Raw genomic sequence first — 18487 nt, 5'->3', positions numbered from 1 at the left:
CATGGCTCAATACTCAAAACGACAAGCTGGGTCGTTACATTCAGTAATTAAACTATGAAGGTATTCCCATGAAATGGTAACTTCTAATTCAAGTACATAACATATGATTAACAATGTAAGAAATAGCATGAAATAGCAAGTACAACTAAATCCATGAGAATAACTCAAAACTGGAGAGAATAGCACGTAACAACAACTACTAATAAATGCAAATAAGAGTAATATTGACAATGAAAACTAGCATGTAACAAGAACTTCAATTAAAGCATGTAAGAATAAACTTGACAATGAAAGATAGAACAAATAATAATAACTTCAATTAAATACTCATAAGTAACCTAAGAGTCTAAAACGGTTAACTACCACATATAAGCCTGTGAAAACACTCGTCACTTCATGTACATTTCTTCCACATAATTCAAATAGTACAATCAAATTCAATCCTAGGGGGTTGTTCCCCCACAAAAAGTTAGGCAAGATACTTATCACTTTGATTCTCATGAATTTGATGTTAAATCTCATCTACAATCAGGTAATGTAATAGGAAATTGATCAAAATCACTTACCCAATGGTTGTATGTGAAAATCCCCTCTCCAAATCACCACCTACCAAGTCTAGGGTTCCAAAATATGAAAAATGAAGCCAAATCCTGTCTGCCCAGCCCTTTTTTCAGGTGCAAAAGCCGCAATTGCGACCCTATAGTTTTGCAAATACGAAAGAGGACTCGCAGATATAGCGCGTGACAGCCTAAAGGGATGTCGCAAATGCGATATTGGATCACCAGCCTAGCTTACACATCACAAATGTGATCAAGGTATCGCAAATGTGACACCAGAGACCCTTATGCTATGATCAAATTGAGATGTTGGTGCTCGCAATTGCGATAAGTTGAGCACCAACAAATCTGAACTAGCCCAAAACCATTCCGAGACACGTCTGAAACTCACCTGAGCCCTCGAGGCTCCAAACAAAATATTCACACTAGTCTGAAAATACCATACAAAATATCTCACGCGAATAAAATACCAAATAACATCTTGAACCACGAATCGGATATCAAAACGCATGAAATTCAAAAGAAAACTCAAGAACCTCTAGAATGGCAACCAAGCGTCTGAATCCTATCAAACCAACTCCATATGACACCAAATTTTGCAGAAAAGTTCCAAATAGCGAAACAAGCATATTCCAAGTCCCAAAACAAATTTTCGAACCTGAGAGCAATAAAATCAACCTATGGTAAAATTTAAGGAAACATCGAAATCTCAAATTGCCACCTTTTAGCAAAACAAGTCAAATCAACCTAGGGACCCACAAATTCAATTCCGGGCATACGACCAAGTCCAAAATCACGATACGAAACTATTAGAGCCATAAAAACCGTTATGGGGTCGTTTTCACAAAAATCAAACCTCAGTCAATATTTCCAACCGAAGTGTCTAAAAACTGAAGGGTCCAAATCATTCTAAAACATCCCCGAAACGAAACTGACCATCCTTGCAAGTCATATAACCACAAATATACATAAGGGAAGCTTAAAAAGGCGAAACATGACTCAAATACACAAAACGGCCAGTCGGGTCGTTACATAAGGGAAACAATGATAGTTCTAATCATCAACTATTCCGAGAAAAGATTTTCAAGAAGAATCACCCTGAGGTACCGCTCCTCATGATCAAAAATCACAAGTCACAAATCATGAATCATATACTCATGGAACCTCGTGCCCACACTGTCAATCACCTTCGCACGACAAAGACCTCGTGCCACAACATAAGTCAAACTAAAACGGCAAAGACATCGTGCCTCAACAAATACCACAATCACACGACAAATACCTTGTGCCACCACATATATCGTATCCGTGTAAATTACCAATGAAATAATAAAAAAGAATTCATCAAAAAAAGGAAATAATGTAAAGCATGTTAACAATTTCTTTATTTAAAATTTCTCAAAAATAAAATAAAGTAAAATATGATAACAATTTCTTTATTTAGAATTTATCAAAAATCAGATAAAGTAAAACATGATAACGATTTTTTTATTTAAAATTTATCAAAAAATCCGTTATGGTACCAACAACTCAACAAAATAAGAGACAACAACTCCACGTAGGTAAATCCATCTTGACAACCAATTAATAAAGTAATAGCGGAGATACAGATTAGCACATTGAAAGCCAACAAATCACGTAAAATGCATGGCACAAGAAGTCACAAAATGTTCCAACACAAAATTAATAACAAGAGTCACTCTGATGTGCCACATATCAATATCACAATCATCCTTATGTCGCCACGTGAGCTTCACATTTTAAAAATATTTTTTCAAAATAGCTTCATGCGCTTTAGCCCCCTTATATCACCCCATGTGCATCACAATAATGTATTTCCCCTTACTTGTACCACGCACATAAGTACACCCTTTTGTTGCCGCATGCACATCTCAATCACAACATAACAATCAATCGCACACCATGTGCCCATATGCCATGACAATTCTCAAACAACAATACAAATGCGACATCAAGACATAGCCCACGACTCAACAACAATGGGTACAAAAATAACAATATTAACACAAGTGTACGGGAAGTAAATCAACAATGAATGAGCTTCATATAACAACAACTTCAAATCAAGGTTATTAATAACCTAAGGGTCAATTCAGGTCAATTACCACAACATAAGTCCGTTCACACACTCATCACCTTGTGTACACGTCTTTTCACATAGTACAAGTAGTGCAAATAGACCAAATCCAATGGGGGAATTCTCCGGTACAAAGTTAGGCAAGATACTGACCTCAAAGAAGCTATATCAATACTCTATGAAGTTTTTCCCGCATGAAACAACATTCATACGGCTAAAATCTAGCTTAAATAACTTAATATCATAAATCAAAGCCATTGGAAACGATTCCGAACAATAAATCTGCAATTTTTAAATAAAATAAAAAGTCAACTCAAAAAGTCAACCCGGGCCCGCACCTCAACACCCAACAAAACGCACAAATTTCGAACCCCCATTTCCATACGAGTCCAACCATACTAATTGCATCCAATTTTGACCTATAACCGGCCTTCAAATTATCAATTTATGATTTGGAAAAGTTTTTATTAAATCCCCAAGTTCTTTAACTCAATTAATGAATCAATCGCTATACTCAATGTTGGAATCATGAAATTTAAATAAATCAGAGTAAAAAATACTTACCCCAATTCAAGTAGTTAAAATCCTACCCAACATCGCCCAAAACCGAGCTCCAAAGACTTGTGAGAAAAAGTAACTAAATTCCGAAGTAAGTAAAAATGCAGCAGCTATCCCAGCCCGAATCAGATCTTAGATGATTCTGAAACTCACGTTTCATAAGCCCAACATGATCCTTGCAAGATTACACCCAATATTGCCCTTTGAAACACCCAATTTGGCCTTAAAAATGAGGGAGATATGATGTTTTGAAGTTTTAAAGGAAGTTTGAAAATTTCAGGGACATAAAAGGTATTTTGGTAATTATTTACACCAGAAAAAAAATAAAGTAGCTATAAGAAAAACTTCGTTTTAGCAACCAAAACTCATTTAGAACCTCCCGAATACAAATCATATATTCATTTCAATCATAAAACACGCTACGGACCTGCTCCCACACTCAAAACACCGAAAAGATGTCATCTTGACTCGATATTGACCATGGTCAAACTTCAAATCCGTAGCTTAACTAGTTTCTCAACCAGTGATCCAAAACACATCTGAGCCCCTTGGGACCCCATCCAATCATACCAGCGAGTACAAATGCATCATCCAGACTTATCCAAAGCCTCAAAACACCCACGAGAACATCACAACAATGAATCGAGACTCAAACTGAATAGATTTTCTCTTAAGTTGTTGAATCTTTATTCTTTCAAAAAAGTGTCCGAATCACACTTAAACACTTCAGGTAACTTATAAACTTTGCACACAAGTTTAATTCAGCTACATAGACCTATCCAAAGTCTCGAAATACCAATTGTGGTCTAATAACATAAAAGTCAACTCTTGGTCAAACTTATGAACTCTTAAGTTCTTAATATTGTCAACTTTCGAGAAATAGTGTTGAATTCTTCTAGGAACCTCCAAATCCGAACATATGTACAAGTCCAAAATATCATATGAACATATCAGAAAAACGGAAATCTGATTTCGAGTCCGTTTACTCAAAAGTCAAACCTTGGTCAACTCTTCCAACTTAAAGCTTCCAAATCAAGAGTCATTCTTCCAAATCAATCTTGAACCACTCGAAAATCAAAACCGACCATACACTCAAGTCATATTACATCATATGAAGCTACTCAAAGTCTTAAAGCACAGAATAGAATGGTAAAGCTCAAAACGACCGATTGGCTCGTTACATTCTCCCCCACTTAAACATACGTTCGTCCTTGAACGTGCCAAGAGTCGCTCCAAAGCCATCAAATCGCTGTATAAAATTTCCATACACAACAAATGGGTGATCCCACAAAACCTCAACCTATATAAGCCCGTCAACATAACTTAACTGAATATTCTTTCTTCAACCTTAATATATCAACCATAGACCCAAATTCCAGCATTCAAAATTCCTGATACGATCCGATTCTCGCATATACATATTATATCAATCTGAACAATCTGTAGAAAATCATAAATATATTCTTGCTATATAACCACACGATGTAACCCATCGCTCATATGTCCGTAGCAATATCTCTGACCATAATATCTGCCCATTAACAAACCCAGTACCAATAACATACCTCATATCAAATATAATCTTGTTCCAAAAAATCACAACACTGCTAATAATGTAAGAAACATGTATAAAGTCATATCCACTCACTCAGTGGAAGCTATTCGACCGACGAGCCACACCAAATGCCACCTAGTCACATACGATGCAATCCGTACCCAACAAGCAACAACTCGAATATAGTTGGAGGTGGAAAGAGAATTAAATGAGAGAACCACCTAACAAGTCCAACAAATACCACCACAAAGAGCAATGCGATGAACACATCACACCAAGGAGAAACAATCTCACAAAATAAGCACAAGGGATCGCATCCCAACATAACTCCGCTGTGATGCGTGACACAATCCAAATACCGGTCCACATGGATTACATCGAGCTATGATGCTCACATTCAACAACCATACCCGTACCAATCAACAAATACACGAAGAGCATGACCATAACCATAGAGAAACATATATCATTAAATACCACCAATAGGAAGACCATAACGAAGGCGCCACCAACCATCTAATACCCCAAGAACTATCTCGCTCTAATTTTTGCGAAATGGCATAGACGGAACCTCATCATGTGTGTACATAGTCAATAGTCTCACAAACCATCGTGGCACAGAAGAGTAGCACGTCAACCTCTTAACATACCTTCACCGTTTGCAACCATGGAAAATCTGCCTCTGAGAACCCTCTTAGTCTTCAAATCCCTAGAATACCAGAATCTCGATACCAGATCCCAACTACATTACTCAAATGTCTGATAGATTCCTCAAAAACAACTATCCCACAAGAAATGCTTCTATTATTCTTTCATACCCCATAGAAAAATCTGAACATCACTAGTCAATCAACCAGGCGATTACCATAATACTAGTCAAGCATCCGAAAGTCAAAACACAATGCGCTTTCTCATGTGCGCACATTTCTTTGGTGGTACTAGATAATGCTAGCATTCTTCTAACATCTGAAACCGTCAATGCTATACAAAAATCGTGACCCCACCCAGGAGAAAAATTATAACGCGCAACATATTCCTTATGCCTGTAGTAGACATTCGGCCCAAGCCGTGATCGGCTCTATCAAGAAATCTTCGAAAGCTGTACGCATGTAACCAAGCTATCGGAACTGAATTTTGCCAACTCAACCAACTCACGCAGGCAGCCAAACCCAAGAGTATTGCCACAAAACACTGGTAAAGCATCACCACACAAAAGGAATAATTTACCTTTATACTATTCTGACCTAACGCAACCGAGATGACCCATTTCTTTGAATTCTCCTCAACTTGCCTTCAAGTTAACACTTTTAATTACTAGTACACTATGATTCTAAACCAAACCTCACCATAGGAGATCATAGCATGAACCACGTTGTCCGAAAGCCCATAAACCATTGTATTTCCTCCGAAACACTCAATCATGCCGCAACCGAGATACACACTCTAAAGATACCTTCTGTGAATCTAAAGTTGTCCTCTAACCTCTCTAATACTGAAAAGTAGAATTAATAATGATACAAAATACCGCAAGTCTCGGCACTATCCCATACAAATCTCATATCTTAGCCATTGTTTACCGTGAAAATTGTAATAACAATTAAACTTGTTGATGGGACTCTAAAAATACGTGATCTATTTTTATGCTAGTTGTAGAGCAGTTGATGCTATGTATATGAAGTTTAAGGATGAGATGCAAACCAAAATGGAGTCGTAATCGAACCGAAAGATAGTTGTTCAGGTCCTCGAGCTAGTCGATTTAAGGCCTCGAGGTCGATTCCCGAGCTCGGGCTCGGGCTATTCAGGGCAGTCGGGGAAGGGCTAACAGATGCGATAATATTAAAGGAGGCTCGTTATGGCCAATGATAAGCAATAAATGAAGAACAAGTATGAAGATAATGAAATAAAGCAACAATATCGAGAGGGTGTATTAGAGAGAAAAGAGAGAGAGGGTTATCATATATTTCATGTAGAGTAGTTGGAGCAACATCACTCCCCTATAAAATGGTAAGGATCCCCTTTATATAGGAGGGGAAACCTGACATAGTACAAAAGCATTAATTACAAAGATAAAGGGGGATGGGACAACTAGGTGACACCAGGTTCTGCCAGAGCTAGTTGCATGCCTTGGGAACTCCCCCTCTCCGGCATTACCATTAGGTCAGGCGTCAGTGGACTTCGAGGGGGAGAACTTGACCGCAACCTCGCGGCCTCGAGGTCTCGAGATTATCTTCCTGAAATGCCTTGCTGGCGAGAAATTTGGCCCTGTAATTTTGCTGATACAGATAGTCTCCACATTTTCTAGAATGAAGTAATAGGAAACGATTTTGAACCGCCATTTCGAGGGCATCGTTGCCCTGACGCCAATCTATAAGAGCATTAAATGCCATACCTCAAAAAACCGTGCAAGGGTCGCCGTCAAATGCGATTATCGAGGAACCTACAAACTGCTTATCGGCTCGCCTTTTCCGCTCCCCAAGCTGCTCCTATAAATATATCAACTATTTGATACTTTATATTTTCGCTGCATCTTCAAATTGTAGAGTGAAAAACCCATCATCTTTTACACTCTTCATCTTGTTTTAGAGAAAATTTTACCATTGATATGGCTAGGACTTCTAGAACGGTTCCTCGGTGGAATGAAGTTGCATCACCATCTCGACCGCCTAAAGAGAAAGCCAGAGCGATACCTTCCTTGGAGCATTGCACTCCGCCCAATCTTGATATGTCGAACGATTTTACCATCGATGCCACTTCATCCACACCGGGCCGATGTGAGCATGTATCCCGATACATTAGCATCGTGACTAACATAGGAACGGTGAGGACAGACTGCCGATGGAGCGAGGTAGTGGGGGTGGAGATTCCCGGTCCTAATGAGAATATATCGGATTATAAGGCCGGCTTCCTTCACGTGTATACCTACCCATTCACCTTGGGTCCTGATAATTCTTCTGAATCCTCTCCCCAGAGATAGACCCGGTTATCCTTGATTTCTGCAGCAAGTATCAAATGACGCTTGGTCAGATCTATCCTTCTTTTTGGAGGATAGTATTCATGCTCCGTCATTTCATCGAAGGGTTTGAGGGCGAGACCTTTACCCTCAACCATTTGATTAGGATGTATAGCCCTCGATTTTATCGAGGTTTGATCAGGCTCCATCATTGATCCAAAAATCATTTTTCTCGAGCGTCGACGAGGGAAAGGATCGAGGGTGGATGAGCAGGTTCGTCCAGGTAAAGACCTCGGATATCATCCCGGCTCGGAGGATGCCTTTTCTGGAGAAATGGAATACACAGCGTAAGCAGTTTTCCCTTAGTCGCATTTTATAAATAATATTTTTCTTTTGGAATAATGATCTCTCTACGTATCCTGCAGCCGCTACTTGGTACCCCAAGGCGATTCTGGATTTGCCGGGATGGATCAAGCGGTTGGACAAGGCGTTCCCATATCTTATTCGGTCTTGGTCTGACCTGGCCAAGGAGCGATGGGTGACCAAGAATCATGGTAGGGTTTTCTTACCGCCTATGCCTCAGATTAGTGTTTCTCCTTGCGCCCCTTGGTGATGACAACTTGCGGTTACTGCACTTGTGCAGGTCTTGGCGAGAATATGCTGATGAGGTCATCCCCTGGCGGCGATATAGAGGCTTCGGAGCCTGGCAAGGGCAAGAAGAGGGAAGGTAAGGCGGTTATTAATCCTTATGTTGCGAAGAAATCCAGGTCACTCAAGCATCAAGCCGCTACTAGGACCTCTGCTTCAACTGTAGAGGCAAATCCTGGTGCTGAGGATGAGGACGACGATGATTCCTCGCTAGCGCGGATGACGAGGTCAAGTGCGGGAGCCTCACAAGTTCCTTGTTCGGAGGCCGCCGAATTTGGGACGGCCGACTCGGGTCGGTCCCGTAGACCGAAGACCTCTGAGGAGGGTGTTAATGTGGCCTCGGATCGCATGACTGAGTTTGGCACAGTTTCCGTTAGGGGGACCGTTGCCATCGATCCTGAAGGGTCGGGGCCCGAAGCTTTTCAGGAGCAGGGGTTGCCTCTTGGGGAAATCGGCGACATGAATGATTTCATCTCGTGCTTTCAGTTCTCGTCGGGGGAACTGAGGGACACTCGAGATGGGAACGTCGTCAAAACGGGGATTCCTCTCAAGGGGGGAGGCTCACTTGCCAACATATTTGACGGTGTTAGTGATAACGTCGGTTTTGACGTTCCTGACACCGTTAAGGCAGCGGAGAGATCCATGCAGCAGGCGATAGCTATCTTTCGTATACCTCTTTTAGTCTCGGGTGTCATTCTTTATTCTTTCGTATAACTCTTCCGCTGTGTCGCAGTGCAAAGATATGTACGGTCATGCCATCTTTCAGCTCCGTGAGGAGCTTTCTTACCGTAAGAAAGAGTGCAAGATGCTTACATCGATGTTGCGGGAGTCGGAGGCTCATTCTGCCCGAGGAGAGAAAGAATTAGGAGAGCTCCGGGCCGCTTTGGAGAGAGCATTCCACGAAAAGGCTGATCTTGCTGCGCAGGTATTTCGTCCTGATTGTACCCGACCTTTTCACCCATATCTCGATGAAGATTGGCTTACTTTCCTTTTGCAGGTTGAGCAAAATGATTTGCAGATTAGTCTACTGAACGTGGAGATTCTCGGGATGAGGAAGCAAAGCGAGGTAGCGGCTGCGGAACTAGCGTCATCTCATAATCTTCTCGAGGATGCTCGCAAGGAGATCACTGTATTGAATGCGGCCATGTCCGAGATTGAAAGAAATGCTGCTATTTATCTGGAGGATGCAGCCACGACACACAAAATAGCTCGTGACATATCGATAGCAGCTGATCAGAAACTAGCTCGGGTTATTAAACATGCTAGGGCGGAGGCGAGGAGAAAAACCCTGGAGGAGATTGAGGCCAGGGCCATCGATCTGTCAGTTGATCTCGGGGAGGCCCGTGAATTGGAGAGAGAGTTGGCGCTTTTGATTGCCCCCGATGAGGACGAAGATAGCAGAGATGAAGAGTAGTCCTTACGTCATTTTGCTTCCTTTCTTTTTTCTTTTGTATGTAATCCCCGGGGGATGGATTTTGTAAAGATGTCTCTTGTAGATATGTTTTTGGCGATGTAAAAAGAGGGATTTTTCTTCTTTCCATTTTCTTTTTGTTCCTTTGCTCTAGCGATTTTAACCTTTCGACTTTCGGCGTTAGCCTTTCAAAATTCGTTCTTGGAGTGATCGGGATCCTTAAATTGGGCCGTGACCCGGAGTTAAATCGACAGCTTCCATCGGGCTGGTGCCAGCGATATCGAGGAGCCCCCGAGGCCTCGCAGTTTCTCGAATTCTACGGGGCAATAACATTTGCTCAATCTGGTAAAGGAGTCCCGGAGCGATTATGTCGCTACGTTTCCCTAGGAGAGGGTGATATTAATGCGGCTAGGATTAATTGGCCTTTTGGTTAGGCGGGCAGTTGCTGCTTTGCCCCTATATATTCATTCACTTTCCTTTTCAATGGCAACTCTCCTGCTTTGAGGGACTATCTCTTCCACAGAACCTGGCGTCTTCCACAGAACCTGGCGTTTCATGCTAGTTCTTCCATTGTTTCAACTCAGGATTTTTGTCCAAATCCCCGCCCTTTTCCTCCTATTCCATCGTAGCCATGACTGCTACATCGACGTCCGACCACCAAGGAGAGGGGAGTTCTTCTTACGCTCTGCATTCGGTCAGTGATAGCGACACATCGTCAGTGCCCGGTGAGCGGGCCTCGAGGTGCCTGGCCTCGAAGAGAGCCATCATGTTTGGGAGGCTTCCCAATGTTCTGGGTCACCGGGAGCACGTGTCGAGGATCATCTCATCAGTGGGAAAGAAAAACCTCAAAATGATCAGAAAAGATTGCGGATGGGGAGAAGGAGCGGTATTACAATTACCTTCTTCGGAGGAGAGCATCATGACATACGTTGAGGGGTATTTGAGTGTTTACACGCATATTTTCGCGTTGGGTCCCCCCGATTGGGTCGTGCTTGATTTCTGTCGGGGATATCGAATTTCCTTGAGCAGGCCCACCCCACTCTTTGGAAAATAGTGCAGACGGTGAGGTATTTCACCGATAAGGCCGAGATTGAGTTTACCCTTAGTCATCTTGTGAGGTTATATTGGCCACTGCGTTATCGGGGTTTGATCGCTCTGCAACGTCGATCTACCCGAGCCCCTGTCGCCAGTAACGAATAGGGAAAGGACCATGGATGGATGAATAGGTTTGTTCGGATTTGAACGATCGATGTCATCCCTAGAGAATTTTTGCCATTTCCTGAGAAGTGGAACTTCACACGTAAATGTCTTACCTGAACTATCATCGTTTTGGCCGGAGGTGTAATGATATATTTTTGTTCCATATCTGTAGCAACTTATTGATCGCCGAACAAGATCCTCGATTTAGCCGAGTGGTCTCGTAAGTTGGCAGCTTGCTCGTTTCACGATAAGCGCCAATGGCGAAATCTATCCAAAGGGAGATGGGAGGCGAAGCATCATGGTAGGTGTCCGGTGTCTCTTTTCCTGAAATTGGCGCCTTTCTTTTTGGCTTACTAAATCAACTGCCGCAGGCGTTAGAGATTTTTCCGAAAGGAGGTCGTGTCATCTGGTAGAGGAGGGGAGATTGCTAGCCCTAGGATCGAGGATCGATGAAAAATGGAAAGGGCCCCCGGGATGCGAAGGGGCTTTCAGTGGGGCGACTCCTTATCAGCGGTTAAAAAGAGGCGATCTGATCGATCGGTTATCTTCGGAGGGCGGTAAGCCATCAGATGTTTGCTCGGCCTTTGGTGAGGCTCAGCGGTTTGGCCTCACGGTGAGTTTTAGATTGCTGCGAGATTATCTTGATCCTGCACTCTTCTTTTTTCATTTAGCTTTCTTTCGTAGGCCTTAGATATTCTCAAATCCGAGCTGCTTCGCTGTGAGGCCCCGCTGCGGGAGGCTTTAGATAGGGAAATATCCCTTAAGCTTCTCTGTGCAGAACAGGAAAGTGAGCTGGTTTCCCTGCGGTGTGAGGTGGACTGGAACCGTAGCCATAAGAGCTGCCTAGAAAGACAGCTACCCTGTATTCCATTTTGGCTTGCATTCCCCCTTTTATCCCGGCGGATTAATGTTTTGACACTTCAGTTGGAGAACAAGGCAGAGGAGCTGGGACAGCTCTGAGGCGAGGTTGGTTGAGCCAAACGTGAATTCAACGAGCTGCAGGCGCATGTAAGTACCCATTCTATGGCCAAAGAGAGTGCTTTAGCCATGGTTTCTGCTCTTGAGATACAACTACGGACCGTTCGTACGAATGAGTCGACACGGGCGAATCTGATCGCAAGGTTTCGTCCGAGCTCTCGGAAATGAAAGCCAAAGTGGTGAATGCCCGGGCCGAGATAGTAATAAGCAGCATCAGGGCGGACCACAAAGCGGTGGCCTATTAGAAGAGTGCCGCTGTTGCTAAAGCCGAACTGAGGAGAGCCCTTGATCACGCTAGCAGTGTGTGGCCCTGAGGCTCGTTAGGATGGCAACAATAGCTCTTACGCTTTGCCCTTAGGCATGTGTATGGCCCTGAGGCTCGCTAGGCTGGCGACAATGGCTCTTACGCTTTGCCCTTAGACATATGTACGCTTTATTCTTCTCTCGTTAAGAACTTTTGCAATTATTTTGCTTGACCTGTCTTCGGTTCGGGAAGAACCTTGATTTCTAGTCGTTTGTGGCGATGTTCGAGCACCTCGTAAGGTTTGGCTCGTAGGTTGAGTAGCTCGAAGCCTTATGATTTGGAGCTGACATGGTCAAAGCTCATTTGCCTGTCGAGGGTAGCCTGTTTAACCGGTTCTTTTCGAAGTAGATTCGAAGTAATGGCCTATGATTTTGTAGCGACGGTCGGGCGTCCCTGAGTCGCGTTAGTTTGGCTGGTGCAGCTGTATGACCGTAGTCATTTATGTTTGGCCGGAGCCATTTTTGGTCCCGAGTATAATAGTTTGGGCGTCTATATTGAGGGTATGCCTTTTGAGGGGTCTTACAAATTTGATATATAGCCCGAACTTTGGGATCGATTTTATGCCTGTAGTATGGTCTTACAAAATTTTCATGCCTTTTGAGGTCTTACAGTTTGTGTCGTTGCTTTGTGTAAGCTTTACAGGACCATGTTTGCCCGCTCGAGGTCTTACGGCCTCGGGTTTTTTACTGAATTGCGATTGGCGACAGTCTCCGAGTCATCGAGTTTGTTTTGGCTCGAGAGCCGTTACTCGTGAGCTCGGATTACCTCATTGAGGGCTTACTACTTTGGAGATTCTGACACTGAGATCGTGCCTATTTTGAGTTCGTTGGCGCCAGTCTCCGAGTATTCAAGACGCTTTCTTTTTGGATATATTTCATGATTTTCGTGCTACCTCGTTGTGGGCTTATTAGTCTGGAGTTTCGACCTTGGGGTCATGCGAGTGCCGAATTATCAACACCAGTCTCCGAGTATTCGGCACGTTTTTTTTATGGAGGAATCGTTCTGGCGAAAATGTTGGGTTTTCTTTCGAGCATGAGTCATGTTGGCAGAAAGCAATCTTTGATTATTTGGCACTAGTACATGTGCTTCCGCCATTGGGGGCTCGGCTATGCGGACACGGTCCATTGGACTGTTTGGTCCGGTACATCATTTCCCATTGGGTCCCCGTTTGGCATTTCTTGGTTCTTCCCAGCGGATGATCTTCCGAAAGGATGTCCTTCGACGCTCATGATCGATAGCAAAAGAAGCTTTGAAGACTTGTTGGATTCCTTCGGTAGAATATAGGTGTTGCCTCGTTAAAAACCTTGCCGGCAAAACCCTCTTCGGGACAAAAGCTCGGTCGAAGGAAAAGAGTGCAACGGATGCTTCTAAAACCTTAGGGTCTTCAGGCTGGGTGAGCCTTTTGACTACGTTGATCGAGTGCCTGTATAAAGGATTAGTATAAGATATAAAATGAAAGGGGAGATGGTTATACCTTATCGTGGGATGCGCTTCGCAACGTTCCGAGGTCTGTTATGCCCCTGTTATTTGTAATGAGGGCTCGGTACGGCCCTCCGTTGTGTTCAATCGGGCTTAGCCGAAGAAATAGTTTGATTATCCTTAGGCTCTCTCGAGGGTGAAGATATTGGCACCAGTGCCATGTCGTGCACCGCGAACATTTCCCTTGTCGCATACTGTTCCCCGTGGACGGTTTTAATCCCATCTTTTGTTGGGAATTTTGTCATCTGGTGGAGGATGGACGGTACTGCTCTCATGCAGTGTATCCACGGTCGTCCGAACAAGGCGTTGTACCTCATGTCTCCTTAGATGACATGGAATTTGACATTTTGGGTCGTGCCAGCTACGGTAATCGAGAGAGTGATTTCTCCTTTCGTTGTTTCGCTTGCCATGTTGAATATGTTGAGGACTCGAGTGGCGGGCACGAGTTGGTCTAGCAGTCCGAGCTGCTCTTCTACCTTCGACCTGATAATGTTAGTTGAGCTACCTGGATCCACGAGTACACGTTTTATTTTACGTATTTACGAGTAAAGAGATTACCAGTGCGTCGTTGTGAGGTTGGGACAAGGTCTCGTAGTCCTCCTCGCTGAATGTGAGGGCATCTTCGGGTACGTATTCCCGTGTTCGCTTTTCTCTTATGATGGATATTTTTTTCCTTCTCATCACGGGTTCCTGGGGAGCGTCGATGCCCCCTAATATCATGTGGATAACATGTCGTGGCTCGTTCACTTCGTTCTTCTTGGCCGCCTCTCTTTCTCGGAACTGATTTTTGGCTCGGTCACTCAAGAATTCTCTGAGATGACCCTTACTGAGTAACCTGGATACTTCCTCTCATAGCTGGTGACAATCCTCATTTCTATGGCCATGCGTGTTGTGAAATTCACATATCAAGTTATGATTCCTTTGGGAAGGATCCGATTTTACAGGCCTGGGCCATATGGTATCCTTGATTTTTCCGATGGCGAACACGATGTTTGAAACATCAACAATGAAGTTGTATTCTGATAGGTGCGGTGCCCCTGTTGGCCCCATGTTCCTGTCGAATCCGGCTCTACTAATGGGTCCCCCGGGATTCCGCCCTCGGTTGATCAGTCAGTCGTTGTGAGGTGGGTTGCGTCTTGGGGTGTTTCTCCTGTCTTAGGTGTATGGCTGATACCTTTCTCAATTTGGCTTTGATTCCTTCGCTTAGAGCCTGCTCGGGTATACAGAGCCCGAAGGGGCTCCTAATTGATCATCCTCGACCCTAATCTTCGACCGATATCGGTTGTGGATGTCCGACGAGGTTACGGCATGATACTCGATTAGATTTTCTTTCAGCTGCCTTGAGGCTACTGAACTCCGCGCGTTCAAGCCTTGAGTGAAGGCCTGTACCGCCCAGTCGTCAGAGACCGAGGGTAGTTCCATTCGTTCCGTATGAAAGCGAGATACGAACTCTCGCAGCATTTTGTTTTCCCTTTACCTGATCATAAATACGTCTGACTTCCTTGTTGCTACCTTGATGGCACCGGCGTGTGCCTTTATGAAGGAGTCTGTCAGCATGGCAAATGAGTCTATGGAGTTGGGAGCTAGACTATGGTACCACATCATGGCCCCCTTTGAGAGCGTTTCCCCGAACTTCTTTAGTAAGACGGACTCGATCTCGTCGTCTTTTATGTCGTTGCCTTTCACTGCGCACGTGTATGCGGTAACGTGCTCGTTGGGGTCTAAGGTCCCATTGTATCTCGGGAGTTCCGGCATTCTGAACTTCTTTGGAATGTGTTTCGAAGCCGCTTCCTCTGGGAACGGCCACTGCTCGAACTTCCTCGGGTCTACGCCCTTCAGCACCGGGGGCGCCCCCGGGATTTGGTTGACCTTGGAGTTGTAAGTTTCGACCTTCTTGTCATTGGCTGCTATCATTTTCTCGCCTGACTCGATCCTTCTGGTAAGATCCTCAAGCATTTTTATGATAGCAGGGTCGGCTATCGAACCATTATTTCTCAATCTCTCCGGTACCCGTTCGGCCGGGGGAGTTGTTCCCGCTGCTACGGTGCTGGGAGTTTTTAGGTGGCTTTGCAGCTGAGCGATAGCCAGCTGTTGTCCCATGATTCTATCTTTGTTTTTGCATTTTAATTAGTGGATTAAAATAAAGAAATGGGGGATTTTGTGGAAACTTTGTATAATGAAAAATGGAGGTTTGAAGGTCGATTTGAGGCCAGAATTAGATGATTTTAGGATGGTTGGACTCGTAAGTGAATATGTGTTTGGATTTTGTGAATTTTGTCAGGTTCTGAGATGTGAGCCCCATGTTAAGTTTTTGGGTTGACTTTTTAATTTTAGTTAATGATATTAGCTTTATCATCTGGAATCATTTGCTATAACTTTTATTGATAGTATTACATTATTTTGACTAGCCCTTCCGGAGGTTGATATGCGGGAGAAGGGCCTGTTAAGGGAGTAATTTGGCTTGCTTGAGGTAAGTATCTTATCTAAACTTGGTTGAGGCATTACTTGTCTGGATTATTTGTGATAGCTACGTACTCTGGGTGACGCACATGTGCAGGGTAGAGCTCATATGCATGTACCGAGGTACTATTTCCATGTTCGGGTAGTGTTTAGGCTATGACATACCTTGAAATGACTGATAAGCTTCAAGTTGAAATATTTCTCCTACTTCTACACCTCTATGGGCTACTTGTACCATATTTGATATTTCGTTGAGGTTATTCTTCCGGTTGAACCTGATAACTGCCATTCCTGGTGTAAATTATTTGTTTTAGTTGTTATAGCACACATTGAGCGTGCCAACACTGTAGCATACTAGATATACCAGTCCAGCAGTATGAAATTGGTAAATATTTATCACGTACATATACTCTTGTATATTTGTTTTCTCTGTGTTATGAGCTGGACTGGTAGCCTGTGACCAAGCCGGGCGAATTGTGATTGTTGGCACGTGAGTTGTATGTGTGGTTGATATTATAGGCACGTAAGTTGTCCGTGCAGATCCAGATATTGATGTTATTAGCACGTGAGTTGTCCGTGCGCATTATATTATTAGCACGTGAGTTGTTCGTACAACACGTGAGTTATTCGTGTAGCGTGTGATACGGATGCATACCCCTAGGGTCACCCTCTCATGTTTATCTCTTGATGGTGTACACGCGATTATTGAGGAAAAACTGATAAGTTAGTTGGTAGAGATATGGAAAAGTTGAGAAAAGTTTGAGCATTGTTATTTTTGAATTGCATTTCATCTCTACTTGCAATTTGTATAGTTTGTTCTCTGATTATCTGCATATCATCTTATATGTTGTATTCGTGAGTGAGTAGAGATTATGAGTAATGGTACACACATGCACAGATAGTCCTCTTAGTATCTTACACATGTTCACATTACTGTTATGTACTTGTTGAGTTATATGAAACTGTACAGGTTATAACAGTTATCATTTATAATTCTTGTTTCTTTTGACGATATTTATTCTATATATTGGGTCTGAACTCATACTACACTATGCACTTAATTATGCAGATCCAGGTGTGGGGACCAACTATCACGAGTAGGCTCGCTTGTTGGCCTATCTACGAGAGGCGGGGTAGAGCTGCATCCTTGGACATAGTTTTGACTTGTTTTTTGCTTCCATACTATTGTTACAATTTAGACAATGTTATCATTGTTCAATTTTAGACTTATATTCCGCGTTATGGAGCTCATGACTCTGTATTTACCAGATTTTGGGGGATTAACTTTGTATTAACAGACTTTGTCGCATTGATATTTCAGACTTATGCTATTTTTATAAGATACGTTGTTTTGTTCTACTTTATTATCATATTTCTCCATACCTATCCAGTTTGTTAGGCGCCATCACGATGGGTTGGGATTTTTGGGTCGTGACAAGCTGGTATCAGAGCCCTAGGTTCATAGGTATTACGGGTCATGATCAAGATTAGTAGAGTCTTGCGGATTGGTAAAAAAATGTATGTACTTACCATAGAGCAGCCACTACCAGAAAATGAGCCTATTGTAACAGTTGTTTTGTAACGGTTATAGAACCGTTGCCATAAAGCACATATAGCAACGGTTATAACCGTTCCCGTAGAATGTGGATGATATCAGCACTCTTTTGATATAAAACCGTTACCATTGACATTCAACCATTGCCATAGCACATTTTAACGGGACTGTTAGAACGGAATTTTGGGAAAAGTTATAACGGAATGATTTTTCTTATTCCCTCCTAAAATTTTGTTAAGCCCGCCAAACAAATTGTTTTTTTAATTAATTAGAAAAAAAAATATAAAGTGTCTAATTTAATTAATCCATATACAGTGTCGACATCCCCAAAGTCCCAAAACCCCTAATCGCGCATCTCCGCCCATCTCCGACCAAAATCTCCACCATCTTTCAGCCATTAAACTTCCACCAAATCTCCATGGAAAAGGCGACCTTCTTCTCCTATTAAACCAGCATCGATTGCTCGAAGAAAACCATATTTAAATCTCTCTGTTAGAGATAACGAAATTGCAGAAATCCTTTTTTGTGATATCCGACTGCTCGACGGATAAATTGTTGGCGTCTGCTGAAATTTGTTGGCGTCTGAAACTCCAAGGAAACAAAGAAACTAACATCATTCCAAGACTTAGGATTTGAGCGGGTGAAATCACAGGTACTTTCTATCTCTCAAGTTTTTCGCCTACTTTTTTTAATGGGTTTGTGTAAAGAGGGTTGCTAAAGGAACGATAAAGAAT

Source organism: Nicotiana attenuata, unplaced genomic scaffold, assembly GCF_001879085.1.
Source record: "Nicotiana attenuata strain UT unplaced genomic scaffold, NIATTr2, whole genome shotgun sequence".
Taxonomy (NCBI): domain Eukaryota; kingdom Viridiplantae; phylum Streptophyta; class Magnoliopsida; order Solanales; family Solanaceae; genus Nicotiana; species Nicotiana attenuata.
Note: the sequence above shows the minus strand (reverse complement) of the source record.